Source organism: Schistocerca americana, chromosome 7, assembly GCF_021461395.2.
Source record: "Schistocerca americana isolate TAMUIC-IGC-003095 chromosome 7, iqSchAmer2.1, whole genome shotgun sequence".
Lineage (NCBI taxonomy): Eukaryota > Metazoa > Arthropoda > Insecta > Orthoptera > Acrididae > Schistocerca > Schistocerca americana.
The window spans coordinates 507,571,707-507,586,164 of record NC_060125.1 but is presented as its reverse complement, the minus strand read 5'-3'; the positions used below and the strand labels follow the sequence as shown (position 1 = coordinate 507,586,164).

Genomic DNA, 14,458 nt, shown 5'->3' with positions numbered 1-14,458 from the left:
AGGCTCATCAGATGACTTAAGTCTTCCAACACATCGCAGAAGTTGCATGGAGTGAGCAGCAGCCCATGTGTGTGGCGTTTTGACAGAGGTAAGTGTTCATGTCAATCACTGTCACCCCTATGTGAACCAGGTAAACCGCTTACACTATGTTTATATGTGCTCCCTTGTGTTTTATCAAATGGTGAACTGCATCGCATATTTTATTGCCTCATTGTGGCCCGGTGGCTTTATGTGCATTCCTGATCAGAATATATAATCCAAACAATCAAGTCAGTGAATCTTCCACAACATGCAAAACCAATCTACTGTAAAATTTGTTTGAATTACAATCCTCACTCAATCACACTATAGTGGTTCAAATACAGCCCAGACTGACAACCTGATGAAATGACTGTTTCATCCAGGTAAGAGATGTGACACACAAAAAACTATGAAGATACATTGTTATATGTACACAACAAAGATACATCGTCACATGTCGTCGTACTGCAAGCTACCAAAATCCAAACACTCAACAGTAACTAAAATGGCAATGCCTTTAGTAAATGATTCCAACTTAAATCTACATTCCCTCATAGAATTCCCTCATGCTACACAACTACTTTTAGTTAACCCTCCTGCTACCACTGTTCAGTATGACCCAGTAAGCACATTGGCAATATGTATCTCACTGTTTTCAAAACTATTATTTCACCTTCTTGAGCCAACTGTGTCCAATGATGTTTGGTTCACTTTCATATTTACACACATCTGAATATGAGACGTATGTAGTCATGATAGTTCATTAAAATAGTGATAATACATTTGGTGTAGAACAGTAGGTCCCTATGACCCCAACAAAGCCCTGATAAAAAGATCAGGGCGTAGGAGGGTTAAAAACTGCATCGAAATTATTTCACGAGTTAACTCTCAAGAAGCAGTTTCTTAAAAAGAATAGTACTAATTAAGAGTAAAAGATGTAAATAGAAGGCTAAAGTAAGTTTGCCTCCTCTTTTCAGGTAATACGAGGGTTGTCCGTAAAGTAAAATTCCCATGGCACTACAGTCCTGAAAATTGCTGTTACGGTGGATCTCGCGATTCTGTAGTGTACCTTGGATCCCCACTACAAATCCCCTCCCTAGCGAACTACCTGCGGAGCTCGGTCTTTGTTTGGCATTATGAACCTCCACCTCACTTCGCCCGCCGAAGTGTGAGCTGCACTGAGTGATCCCTTTTCCTGTCTGTAAAAAACACTGCGCTTGGAAAAGCTTGTACTTACAGTTTTCTTATTGTCCATTTGCGCAGAGTGTCATGTGTTGAACACCACTCGCAACTTTCGGTGGACAATACACATCGAGCGTAACTCACATAAACAATCACTAACAAAGATGTTTTTTGATGTAGCTGACAGGGAGAATGTTACACGGCCTCCACAGGTGTTTCTACGGAAGGTATTTATGTGAACAATATAATTTTGCTTACACCTATTTCACGAAGGTGGTTATTTCTGTATGTTACTACTTTTATTTAAGTATACCGTATTTACTCGAATCTAAGCCGCACCTGAAAAATGAGCCTCGAAATAAAGGGGGGGGGGGGGGGAATCCCAAATCTAAGCCGCACCTGAAATTTGAGCCTTGAAATTCAAGGGGAGAGAAGAGTTTTAGGCCGCACCTCCAAATCGAAACAAAGTTGGTCCATTGTAATATGAGACACAATTTAGGTCGAATGAATGACGATACAGCTACAGTAGTTTGGTTCGAGTTGTAAGTTTAGCAGTTAAGCTTTACCAGGTAGCCATTGCTATGCGTCAGGCGCTACGTCCGTATTTATACGGATACCCTTCCTTTTTCACGTGCTTCGTCTGGTTTGAATCGATTGCTTATTTTGCTTTGATCTGATAAGCGCCTTTTTCTATGTTATAGGTGTTTACATTAGTCACTCTAAGCTGAAAATGCATTATTATACTGTGTCATGCATTGTTTATCGCATTCTGATAGTGAGTGTTTACGGCCTGTCGCTGCTCGCGGCATGGCTTGCTTTTGTGCGCGCTACCGCCGCCTACAATTAAAAACAAAGAGAGGAATCGTCTCATTAGCGAAACAATGGCAAGAGACTGCTATTTGTTGTTACTTACACTGCTGCTTTCTTTGATAATGATCAACAAGAACCAAATAATAGACTGTGTATGATAGAACATGTTCTGAACGAGAGTTAGGCGAAAATTTTTCTCCATTTGAAAATCTTTGCGGCCGCTTCTTTAGTACATCAAATTCTGCACAGAAATTAGTCATCTTAGATTTAAAAATCTAGTCAGTTGCCGTGCTTCATTTCTGACTGTATCACTATTAGGCATAAGAGTAATAGAAATATAAACATGACACGGTACGTATATTCTTCCGCGTTTGCTGTTGTCTCACTCTAGTTTCGTAGTTTATTAGGCAGACAGGATTTAAAAGAGACAGCAGCAAACACGAAAGAATACATGGCAAAATGTTTATATTCGTATTATCCTTATGGTGAAGAGAATACTGCATGTGATTCACATTTCATCAGGTTCCTACTAGCAACCATCTCTTCTCACAGGTAGGAAAAAATTCAGAACGTAGAGTTGGCCATATTGACAAAAATCCCAGTCTTGCCAGTCGGATTTTCGTAGTACATTGAAATTCTGCTACATTCAAAGATGAACAATATGGAATTTGTATTTACTTCGTTGGATAATGTATGAAAATGCAGTGGTCGAAACTCGGGCAGAGAAAAAAGCTCTTCTTCCAATTTTTTTTTTTTAAGTTTTATTTACTGACGCAGAGGTTTTGGCGCCAGTATTTATCTTTGTGCCTACAAAGGATGCCTGTGTAGAGCTACATATATTCGACGGCAGAAGTTAGTTGTGGCGGCACCTAGCAACATTTTTCAGAACTTCCGCTTGCTTTGCACTCGATTCTAAGATGCAGGCAGTTTTTTGGATTACAAAAACCGGAAAAAAAGTGCGGCTTAGATTCGAGTAAATACGGTACTGTCAAGGATTCTGAAGAATCTCACCAGTACAATATTTTTTTGCTGAAGATTTCGTCTTCCTATTTTCTGTGATGTGTGTGCATCTCCATATCTTCTAACAAAGCCATTTTATGCCCTTTATTTAGTTGGTGGAGTACTTTGATATTTCGCTCTGCTTTTCTAAGTAGGTGTCCTGTATTATGTATGTGTGCAGCTACAGCTCTCTCTCTCTCTCTCTCTCTCTCTCTCTCTCTCTCTCTCTCTCTCTCTCTCTCTCTCTGTGTGTGTGTGTGTGTGTGTGTGTGTGTGTGTGTGCGCGCACGCGCGCGCAACAATAGTAAGTATAGTGAAACATATTGCAGTAGTTAATGATTATACTACTTCCATGGTTGACACAGTCCTAAACAGGTGAAGACAGACCCGAACACAGATTGCACCACTTAAGAAAAACAAAAAACAAATGCATATCTACCAACCGACACATTGGCAATGTATCGCAGAAGATTGCAATTTTTCCAAAAATCAAGAAGTGAATGTTGGGTTGAACCCCCCCCCCCCCCCCTCTCTCACACACACACACACACACACACACACACACACACACAGACAGACACACACACACACACACACACACACACACACACACACACACACACACACACACACAGAGACAGAGACAGAAGACAGGACACCCATTTGGAAAAGTAGCGCAGAAGTCTAAGTACTCCAATGACAAAATAAAGGGCATAAAATGGATTTGTTAGAAAAACTGGGGTATTTATGCAAAATGCTAAATGAAAACCTTTAAAAGTTAATCAGTGAATTTCTTCAGATGCTTTGATAATATACTTAAATAGAAGTAGCAACACACAGAAGTACCAATGTAAAATAGAAAAATTATAATACATATTGTTAAGATAAATATCTTCCATGCAAACTCAGATCTGTGGGGGACCTGTAATATTATCTCTGTCAACTACATCTGAACACATCTTTGTAACTGTATGCTTATGAAATTATTCTCGATGTGTACTGGGCAATGAAAGTTGTGAGTGATGTTTAACACCTGTGACACACTGCACTAATAGACCAGAAGGAAACTACATCAATGTTCTTCCAGATTTTGCCACTAATTACATATAAAAATAAGTAACCAACTAAAAACTGTGTTTTTATGTATTATAAGTCAACAAAACAAAGCAAAACTTCACACATCAAAAACCATTGCATAAAAATGGCATGGTACAAAGAAATACATGCTTTAAAATGGGAATCATTTCCCAAAACTCATCGTGTAGAATATGAATAAAAAAAAAATGTTGAATGACATCAGGAAGGTTATTAATTAACAAACCCTTTGTTTTCATTGTTTCAGACTTTTAAAAAAATTAAAAATAATATATGTATATGAACAAAATTAGAATACCTTTGACAGATAAATGTTCTTCATATACTCCACAACCAAATATTGATTCATGTCAACAAGGTAAAACCTTAGGGGCCTTAACGGAACAGTTTGATCTGGTTAAACCATCTTCAATAAATCATACTGCTACTTAAATTCTATAAGGCAGTATTTTTGTTATTTAAATTTGCACAACAAATGAAGTATAACCTTTCTAAATAAGCTGTTGTGCAATAAATATTGTTTACATGCTTGGGAAACAAGGTATCGAGTGCTAACAGGAAACAGACTTACCTACAATTTATATGCAGACTGGTGCACGATGAAACAGGTTGATAACCTTACAGGCTAAGCAGCACTTTGTGAAATATTTTCCCCAGTTGTCAATGATCAGCTGTTTTAAAATTTCCTTGGAGAACTTCCATGCTACTGCTTCTCAGAGAGTATCCTCAAACATGGGAGTAACTCCCACTTACACCCCAAGAAAGTAAGGTCCAGCTTATTTGCCGAGCAGTCTTCTTTGAAGCCTATCAAACTCCAACTGATGACCACAATTCAAACCACCCTGTAAAAGTCATGAGAATGTTAAAAGGTGTCTCCCACCTCACAGAATTATCATTATACTAAACCTTAAACAATCTAAATCTTACTTGAGAGGCATGGCAGAATTAAGTAGATCTGATGTGACAAAGTAGAAAGGAATGGATTATTCTCCTCCATTGAACTTCTCAAAACAAACATGAGAATTAGTCAATGTATGTAACAGCCAAATAGAAAAAGGAGAGAATAAGCAACTGCAGTCTGTCAACAAATAGTATTTCTTTTGATGTTTTGGAACGAACACTACTGAAATTTCTAGAAGAATGAAATATACAAAATATCGAAGCCCAAGACCAGCAGTTTTTTTAAGGCATGAATAGCCTTTTAAGGAATTCTAGCAAACCTACTACTTATGTACCACATTGGAAGATGTTTGACCCATGAAAGATGAAAGTAACACAAGAATACTAAAAAACCAACTTAGATGAGTTTGGAAGGAAGGTAAAATCTTTACTGCAAATAAAATTCGCAGTGGTATGTTCGAAGGAGCTGTCGTGGACTACTGTTAAATTTTAAATACTGGTATCTCTTGTTACCACAGAGAAATCTCTTACCAGAAACAGAACATCCAATAGATTCATGCACCTTTTGTGATTAAGTCTGTGTTGAGAATATATTTTCAAATTCAAAGGCAAACCAACAAGTATCAGCAGATTGGTTGAAAGAAGATCTGAAAGCAATGTCATCTTATCGGTGACACTGCACTATTACAAAGAGTGGGCAATGTGGATCGACTCAATTTTCCTATACACTGTAGATATACCACTGCTGCTTATGTTACAGAACTACTACTGTCACACTACAGGATTACAATGGAGTGGAAAATTTATAAACAAGTGACAAGTGGGATTCTGAAAGCACAGAAATTTTGTCTGCATATGAAGCTAAAATTAAGTATTCAACAACCGAAAATCTGAGACAATACACCTGGGAAGCCTCCACATTTTAAAACTCCGGAAAAAAAACAAATAACGCTGATATGACTATTTACAAAATTTGTTGTTATTAACGAACTATTACTTTACACTGAATTTGTTAAGACACCAGCTTTTAACGGTGTCATATTCTGCCATGCATTCAATTTTAAGAACAAGTTTTTCTGAAGACTGTTCTCAAATACTTGTTTGACGAGTATTTAGTCAACAAGAGAGCACCTATTTCCTAGTAATATTATGATGCTGTTCTTAATTACTCTATATTATGTATGTGACAAATTGCAGTATCACCCATAATTACTCTTTGAACAGTTTTTACACTTGTGTGAGAACTGTTGTCATTAAACTGAACAATTTTTCAATAACTGAAAATTAAGATTAGTCATTTTGCTATTATAAAACAAATCATTACTTTTCATCACTGTAGCATCTGATTCACACACAAGTGGAGAATGAACAAACTGGTGCACTTACAGGAATTCCAGACTGGAAAATAAGCTGTCTTAAAGACAAAGTATAAACTTGTATAATGTTAAAGGCGGTGAGAGGTTCTCTTCCTGTGAAGAATTTTACAGCACACACAATTTGTCACCTAGTTTTCTTTCTTTCCACAGCAATATTTATATTAGTAATAGTATTGGCTGTAGAATATCGTTACAATGTCAGTTCAGAAAATTGTACAGTATCCTTTCAAAAATTCATTGCACCACAAATCCAGATACTTAAAGGAAATCATCATTTCATGTTATTTAGGAAGCCTCCACCTGCCTGACCATCCACATTTGGAGTTTTCAGTCATCCTATTTACCTTAAAGAAATTCTGTGTTGTGCTTTCTGTTTCAAAATGAAAGTGACATGATTCACAGAAGCAGTAATATTTAGTTACAGCTCTTGTTACTCCCACAAATAGTATTCACGTATATCTAGCCATTGTCAAATGTTTATGCAAAGGTGCAGACATACTAATGGCAGTGAAATCACAATATACCACCATTTGTGACTGCTCTCAAATTAACAGTTACCAGAATAGTCTGCTCCCTAACCAGCTACCTCACACACAAGTCATGAGAAGATTATTCCTTCAACATTAAGTTGCACAGCCTTTTTAAGGAAATCATCTTACCATTCATCTGAACCGATTTGGGAACACTGAACCGATTTGGGAACACTGAACCGATTTGGGAACACTGAACCGATTTGGGAACACTGAACCGATTTGGGAACACTGAACCGATTTGGGAACACTGAACCGATTTGGGAACACTGAACCGATTTGGGAACACTGAACCGATTTGGGAACACTGAACCGATTTGGGAACACTGAACCGATTTGGGAACACTGAACCGATTTGGGAACACTGAACCGATTTGGGAACACTGAACCGATTTGGGAACACTGAACCGATTTGGGAACACTGAACCGATTTGGGAACACTGAACCGATTTGGGAACACTGAACCGATTTGGGAACACTGAACCGATTTAGGAACACTGAACCGATTTAGGAACACTGTGGAAAACAAACTTAAGACAGTGGCTAAGGATTTTAACACACTGCTTCTTTACATGAAATGTTGTAATATATTATCGAAGCTTCAGTCTTTCATACCAGAAGTATGAAAGTCTAAGTAGACACCTTTTTATACTGCTGGCACATCTTTAATTATACTTCTTGCAACTGCTGTTCAATATTTTGTGCAAATTCTCAATTCACTATGCCACAACTTCTTGCACATAATTTCAGGTATATTTTGATACATCGTTCTTTTTAGGCATTACATTTTGGTATTCAAAATAAGGAAGTAATCCACCTGATGTATTCTAGGCAGAGCTGCAAAAGGTGTCCAGAAAGTTTTGCACGGTCATCTAATTTCTTTTATTTTTTGCAGGAGGAGAATGAAATTTTTTGTGAACATACTTTGAACGTGTAGCTACAAGTTGGTATATAAGAGTAATTTATTTTATTTTCAGTTGAGCCATAATGGACTGTGAAGTAGATGTCAGGTTGTGACAATGGTCCACCATGAGTTCCTCTTCAAGATTGGCAACGACTGCCACTTCAATTCACAGGAAGTTGCTCCCTGTTTATGGAGAGGACACAGATCACAGCATTATCCAGCAGTGGTTGCAGAGATTTAAAGGTTATTCCTTTCTACTGAACAATCCACGATGCAGTAGACCATGGAGGGCAGTGAGTGATGTGAATAAGGAGACATATTGATCACATCATCCAAATTGACAGATGTGTAACAAGACTACAGCTTGCTGAAATGACTTGTTACTGGGTAGTGTGGTATCACTGGTACAGTCACCAGGGTACAGAAAATTCTGTGCACATTGGATGCCTAGATTACTGACATGAGAAATGAAAACGAGGAGGAGGAATGTGTGCGACAGTCTTGTGAAGACTGTTACTGAGGAGTGGAAACTGTTTTGATGGCGTCATTCCCCAGGATGAAACATGGTTGTTTTCGTCCGAACCTGAGAGCAAAATCCAATACATGGAGTGGCATCATCTGCATTCCCCTCGGAAGGAGAGACAAAGACTTTCACGAAAGGTGAGAGTCTCCTTCAGGGATCAATGTGGTGTAATTTTCAATGACTTTTGGAACCTGGCTCCACAATTAACTAGAGCCGTTACGGTTTGTCACTGGACAAGCTGTGATGTGCTTTCAAGACCCACAGACCACACCTTTAGGATCAGCTCATCAGACTACACCATAACAATGCCAAACCCAATGCAGCCCTTATGACGCAGGAGAAAATCAGGAAAATTGGTTGGACAATTGTTCCTCATCCTCCCTACAGTCTGGACTTGGCTTCGCCCGATTCTTACCCCTTTGGCCACCTGCATGGTATAACATTTGATATTGAGAAAGACCTTATTTCCTGTGTCAAGCAATGTTATAAAAGTCAATCCCCAGAATTTTACCAAAGTGCATTTACATCATTGAAAGAACGTTGGGCCACATGAGTCACACCTGAAGGAGTCTACACTGAGTAGGCTCAATGTCTAGCTCAATGTTCCACGTATGTTCACAAAAAATTTCATTCTCCTCCTGTAAAAAATAAAAAATTAGAGACTGTGCAAAACTTTTTTTAAACACCCTCTGTGTTTACCTCAACAAATTTAGCATAAAATTATTTCAGTATTTATTTCACATAGTCATGTTTTTCAACAACACACTACTTCAATAATTTCCACTTTCAAAAATCTAAGGAACATTCTTCCTTCTATTCTGAATAGCTTCATTTTGCTCTTTTTGTAGTTGAGTAATTACTCATTTTCCATTTCACCCCGAGATCCTACATAAAAGCTGTATCGGTGTAAGTTTCATTTGAACAGTTTTGTATCACCACAACCAATTACAGTTCAAATTAAATTCCATCATATTTGCTGTAATGTCATGCCTTTACTGTCTTATGCTGCACAAATTGCTCGGCTACTAATCTTGTTAGCTCGTGTGCAATTCGCAGGTTTAAATATTTTGTGCATGTGGAGACAAATTTTATAGACTATTTATAATTCGATATATGAAATGGACACTTTACTTTGTGAAAATATTATGCAATATATGTAAAATTTACCATCATCACCTATGTGAATGCAGATGCTACATTGAATAATGCATTTTTTAAAACATAAGTGACATGGAGCTATGCTATTAAAATGTTACACGTACAACTGCTGTTATTTTGTGCGACTTATTACTATACTGAATGTAAAAAAACACTTCTTACAGTTCTAAGAATAAATTGTTAAAAACATGCAAAACACCAAAGAAAACTTAAAACGGTGGCTACAGTTATGAAATTTACAATTTATAAGCACTTTGCAAGTGAATACCAAGAAGACTTCTCAAAGAGCAACAAAGATACAAGAGAGAAACCTGACCAATTAACGATATTCTTCAGAACTTGTATAAACATTTATACATGAGTTACATTTAAATATAAATAAAAGGAAAGAGTATTTATGTTTCATAAGAAAGGCATTACTTAGTTACTTCTGACCAGCCTCACACAGAACAGGACATCAAGTGAAGATTATCAGACGCAGTTTGAGAGCCACAACACCATCATCGAAATTCACAGCACTCTTGACGCTGGAAAAAACTCATTAGCAAAAATTTGAAAATACTTTGCATGTCTTCAGCAGCAGTATATGAACAACTACATTACATAACAATGAACTATCTAAACGATCCCATAAATTACATCAAGCAAAACCCACAATAACTTACCGAACACGAAAAATTTTACTGCAGAATTGTTCTGCTTTGATGCAAAATGAATTTTGTTAATTTCTGAATATAGCAAACAGTCTACAAAAAAAAAATTGATAAACTGTTCCAACCTGTGCACTAAAATTTTGTTGTCAATGCTGGTTTAAGAATCAATGCCTCACACATCTAAGTTATCAATGGTTTACTGAAATGGATTCAGTGACATCTTTAAGGTGTGAGCATTGTGACAGACTGACAATCGTGTAAGAATTTTCGTACTTGTAATCTGAAGTACAGAAACTTTTGACAATTTCAATGGAAACAGCTGTTCAGGACTTTCAGACTCCATATTCAAAATTCATTAAAACAGAGAACAGTAAAATTCATCATGAAGTGACAATTACCATGAATAACAGTTAATTTCTGGTACACTGCCACTCTAATCTTCCAGCAGAGAATGGACAAGCACTACTACCTTAAGACAGGTAGCATCGTAAGGCAGTAAAACAAATCAGCAGCCACACATTCCTTTCAATACAATCTGGATTTAAACTGCCTTTATTTCAATGGTAATTTTATCATTTTGAATGTAGAGATGACTAATTTCCTGAGGCTGAACACAATATTCCTCCACACTCCATACATTGTTTCATTCACATCCTGTCCGCTCAAACAATAAAACTGACAGTGTAATGGCAATTATAAAAATTGTTACGTGACCAGAAACATGTTCCAATGTACATTTGCCAACTGCTGAAGTGAAGTATTTTAAAAATGATGTTTCTGAACTGTATCAGAAACATGAAGATTGCAGTACAAAGAAAACTGAAAGCAGCAATGATCTGTTTTCCATTTCACCTGTGCACAAAGTATGCTTATGTGCAACACCATTATCCTAATCCCCGACATTCCCTCACTGCTCTTTGAATTAAGTTTTTATTTTCTACCTGCACAACATTTTTTCAAGATGATGTTCACATTGAATGTAAACATTTACTATTTGAAATGAGTGCATACAGCAATAATTTACTTAGATAACTTTTAAACTGTTTCAAATGTAACTGAAGACTTATTTGTGTCCCATTGCCAATTCAGTAACCAGATATACAACTTCACTTGCTAAATGCTGATGTATCGCAACATGGAAGTACTTTATGTTGCATACAATTATACACAGGCTGTGATTATTTGATTGCTTTTTAATTATACAAAGTAATATATGGCATTCTAACAGAAAACTGTCAGAAATAGTACAACAGTGCATGAACAGGAATGAATCATGAATTATGTTTAAATCACAGATTAACCCGTTTCAAATATTACGAATTTTTCAACCCAAGTCAAGAGGCAACTGAAAATAAATTTCTGATGGTATATCTGCAACTGCTACCTTGCTGAGAACATTACAACACATTGTGCACAGTGACAAAACAATAAAACATAAGTTGTTACTGGAACAAGTGTTCAAAAGGCAATTCACAACAATGACTGGAGATGGAAGAAAACCTGTCCATAAAATGTGTGATCCATATAGATTTATTCTATCTGAACATTCAACATATTTTAAAATGCACACCACAATCAACTAAATTGGAAACCAGCATGGTAGCAGAGACTTATCTTTTTATAATGACAGGGCCAACAAAACCCAACAGGCACTTGACAAAATCTATCACACTGTAGGAATGAGTATGAGATAGATCTGGTGGTAGCATGTAGCACGAACTTTCGGAACAGTGAACTATATATGACAAATGAATGATACTGGATGTACATTTTTGGTAAATACTTTAATATTAACCACTCACTCAATAGTATAAAGGGCTTAGAAGTTAACATATCCTGCAGCAACGTTTGCGAGTACTAAATACACCCCAGGATCAGAGCAGCTTATTTAGAATGCTTCAGCCTCAGAACAACAATTTGCATTGGATAGGTGGTGGTAATTAAGTGATATACTGAATCCAGAGTACTACCTACATCACTACCTTTACAGTAAAACGGTGCCTGAATTTGTAATACTACTTTCAAATTGTACAGAATCTTTTTGGAATTTATCTTCCTAGTCTCATTACTGTACACAGTGGACGTATATGCTATAAAGTTTTCAATAATCATGAAGGCTTATTTTAATCAATGTAAGCTATAGCCATTAATAAAAGTGTCAGAACATTTCGTCCAAGTCTGTACGTCTCAGTAAAGGGTTTCAATATAAGATAAAAATTAACTTTGGTCGACAATTGGAATGGGTGAGAAAGCATCCGCTGCCTTATGCCACATATCAACCAATAACCATGTAATTTAAAGATTACTACATCTGTATCTGGAGATCTTTTCACTCAGTTGTCACAGCCCGATGGCTCAAAATTCTCAAGGTAAAACAGTTTGTACAACAAAAATCAGTCCAGCTGCACAAAATCCATCACTTTACAACAGGAAGTGTTTTGTATGCTGGCAGGTACTGAAGATCAAAGTCTGGTGTAGTTAAATTTTTGTACTATGAAGAGTGTTTTGTATGCAACTCTTCACATTTGTAAGTTTTGCAGTCAGAAGGTACTTTAGCACACACTACACAAACAGAAAAAACTTGTTATCATATTCTCTCCGTGGGTGGTTGATACACTGAACAAAAGTAGAACAACAATAATCAACATTTTAACTGTTGAAAAAATATGGGTGCACTGATTTCACACAGATATGTGCCAATTACCCAGTGTTATGATTCTGATGATCCAAACAAAAGAGAACAGGAGGATTGCATAACACACTGCAAAAATATATTATTCAGTCTACTGTCCACATTTTGTGTGTGTATTTGCCCAAATACCTGATGAAGCCTTACAGGAAAGTTCTCCCAACTTCATATGAAACAATGCAAATCACAAATAAATAAAAATAAGGAAAACTATATGATCCAGAGGACGATTCCCAATACATAAACTTGACAGTGGCGACAAAGCAGTAGCAAATGTTAACCCATAATCCAGATACACAGCATACAGCAAAATGTAAAACAAGAAAATGGCTTGAATGAAATTTTCACTCTGCAGCCAAACGTGCACTGATATGAATCTTCAAGGGACATTAAAACTGCATGCTGGACCAAGACTAACTGTAGATCTTTGACTTTCGTAAGCAGTAGAGCATTTTGAAGAGCACTTGCCCACAAAAGACAAAGGTTCCCAGTTGAAGTCTCAGTCCAGCACAGTTTTAATCTGGCAGAAGTTTTAAGGAAATGTCTTAATTGCATTACCCACAATAGTTTTCTTACTCTTTTAGAGAGAGAGAGTGACAGAATATATATATTTAAAACATGATGCGCATGCTGAACATTATGAACAGTTATTTATAAATACGATATGTACACATATATGTTTGATAATATGGGACTTAAGCAGGAAAGGTCATATTGAGAAAGGTTAGTGAATAAGCAGCAAGCTGGTCTTCAAATTTACATGGATAATTACAACAGTTTCACCAAAGCTAAGACTCTTGAGCCTGGAAATACATTACATTAGGATAGTATTACATTAAAGGACTATTTTAAATATGTATCTGCAAAACTAGGAAAGTGGGCATACTACTTTCAGTAGCCACAAAGCCTGATTGCAAAGAATGAACTGTAAGGGTCTGTTATATTTCTTAAAAACAACTTCATAAAATGGTGGAAGTATTGGTCCAACACCAGTAAATCAACTCAAGATCTTTAGCAGTTGGCGATTATATTACATGTATAAATGGTACTGATAGGCAGTACTAAAAATAATATTATCCATGTGAACTGAAGACCCTTGCCCGTAACATGGTAATTCCTGTAAATGATACTACACTGCAATTCACATTCTCTACATAATAAACATTTGATGATTCAAATGGTGCTGCCGGACGAAAAAACAGCTGCCAGCAATGGAAATTATGATAAAGAGACCTTCTGAACAAACTCACCTTGTACAACAGCAGGAGAAACTGATGGGGAAAAAAAGCATGGCACAAGGAACAAATGCAGAAGTTATTAAAATGGGCCAAGCCTACATACATGACAGAACAGTATGTACACTGATTCAAAAATCCTGGATTCTGTTTGAATTGCTGTATTAATATTACAAGCAAACATTTAGAATTCTTTTCACCTGTGGACGAAAGGGTATTTTCGATTGTTACTTCATTGCATAAATATTTTATAATAGTTATGATTTTTTGAAGACTTATTATTTATCACACTTGCATGCGATTTCTTGGTTGGATTACATTTGTTTTGTACTGGAAATGAAAGTATTAAATCTAAATTATTTCAAAATGTGTGATGCATAAGC

General features: G+C 36.6%; 1 protein-coding gene across 1 annotated transcript in view; it reads right to left on the bottom strand.

Moving 5' to 3' along the window:
* Window positions 1–14,458, bottom strand: part of LOC124621807 (myelin expression factor 2) — a 115,723-nt gene that overhangs the window by 17,399 nt on the left and 83,866 nt on the right. The window contains exon 12 of the transcript XR_006980571.1: window positions 4,679–4,949. The gene's annotated coding sequence lies outside the window, so the exon portion shown is untranslated. The remainder of the gene's footprint in view (window positions 1–4,678; window positions 4,950–14,458) is intronic.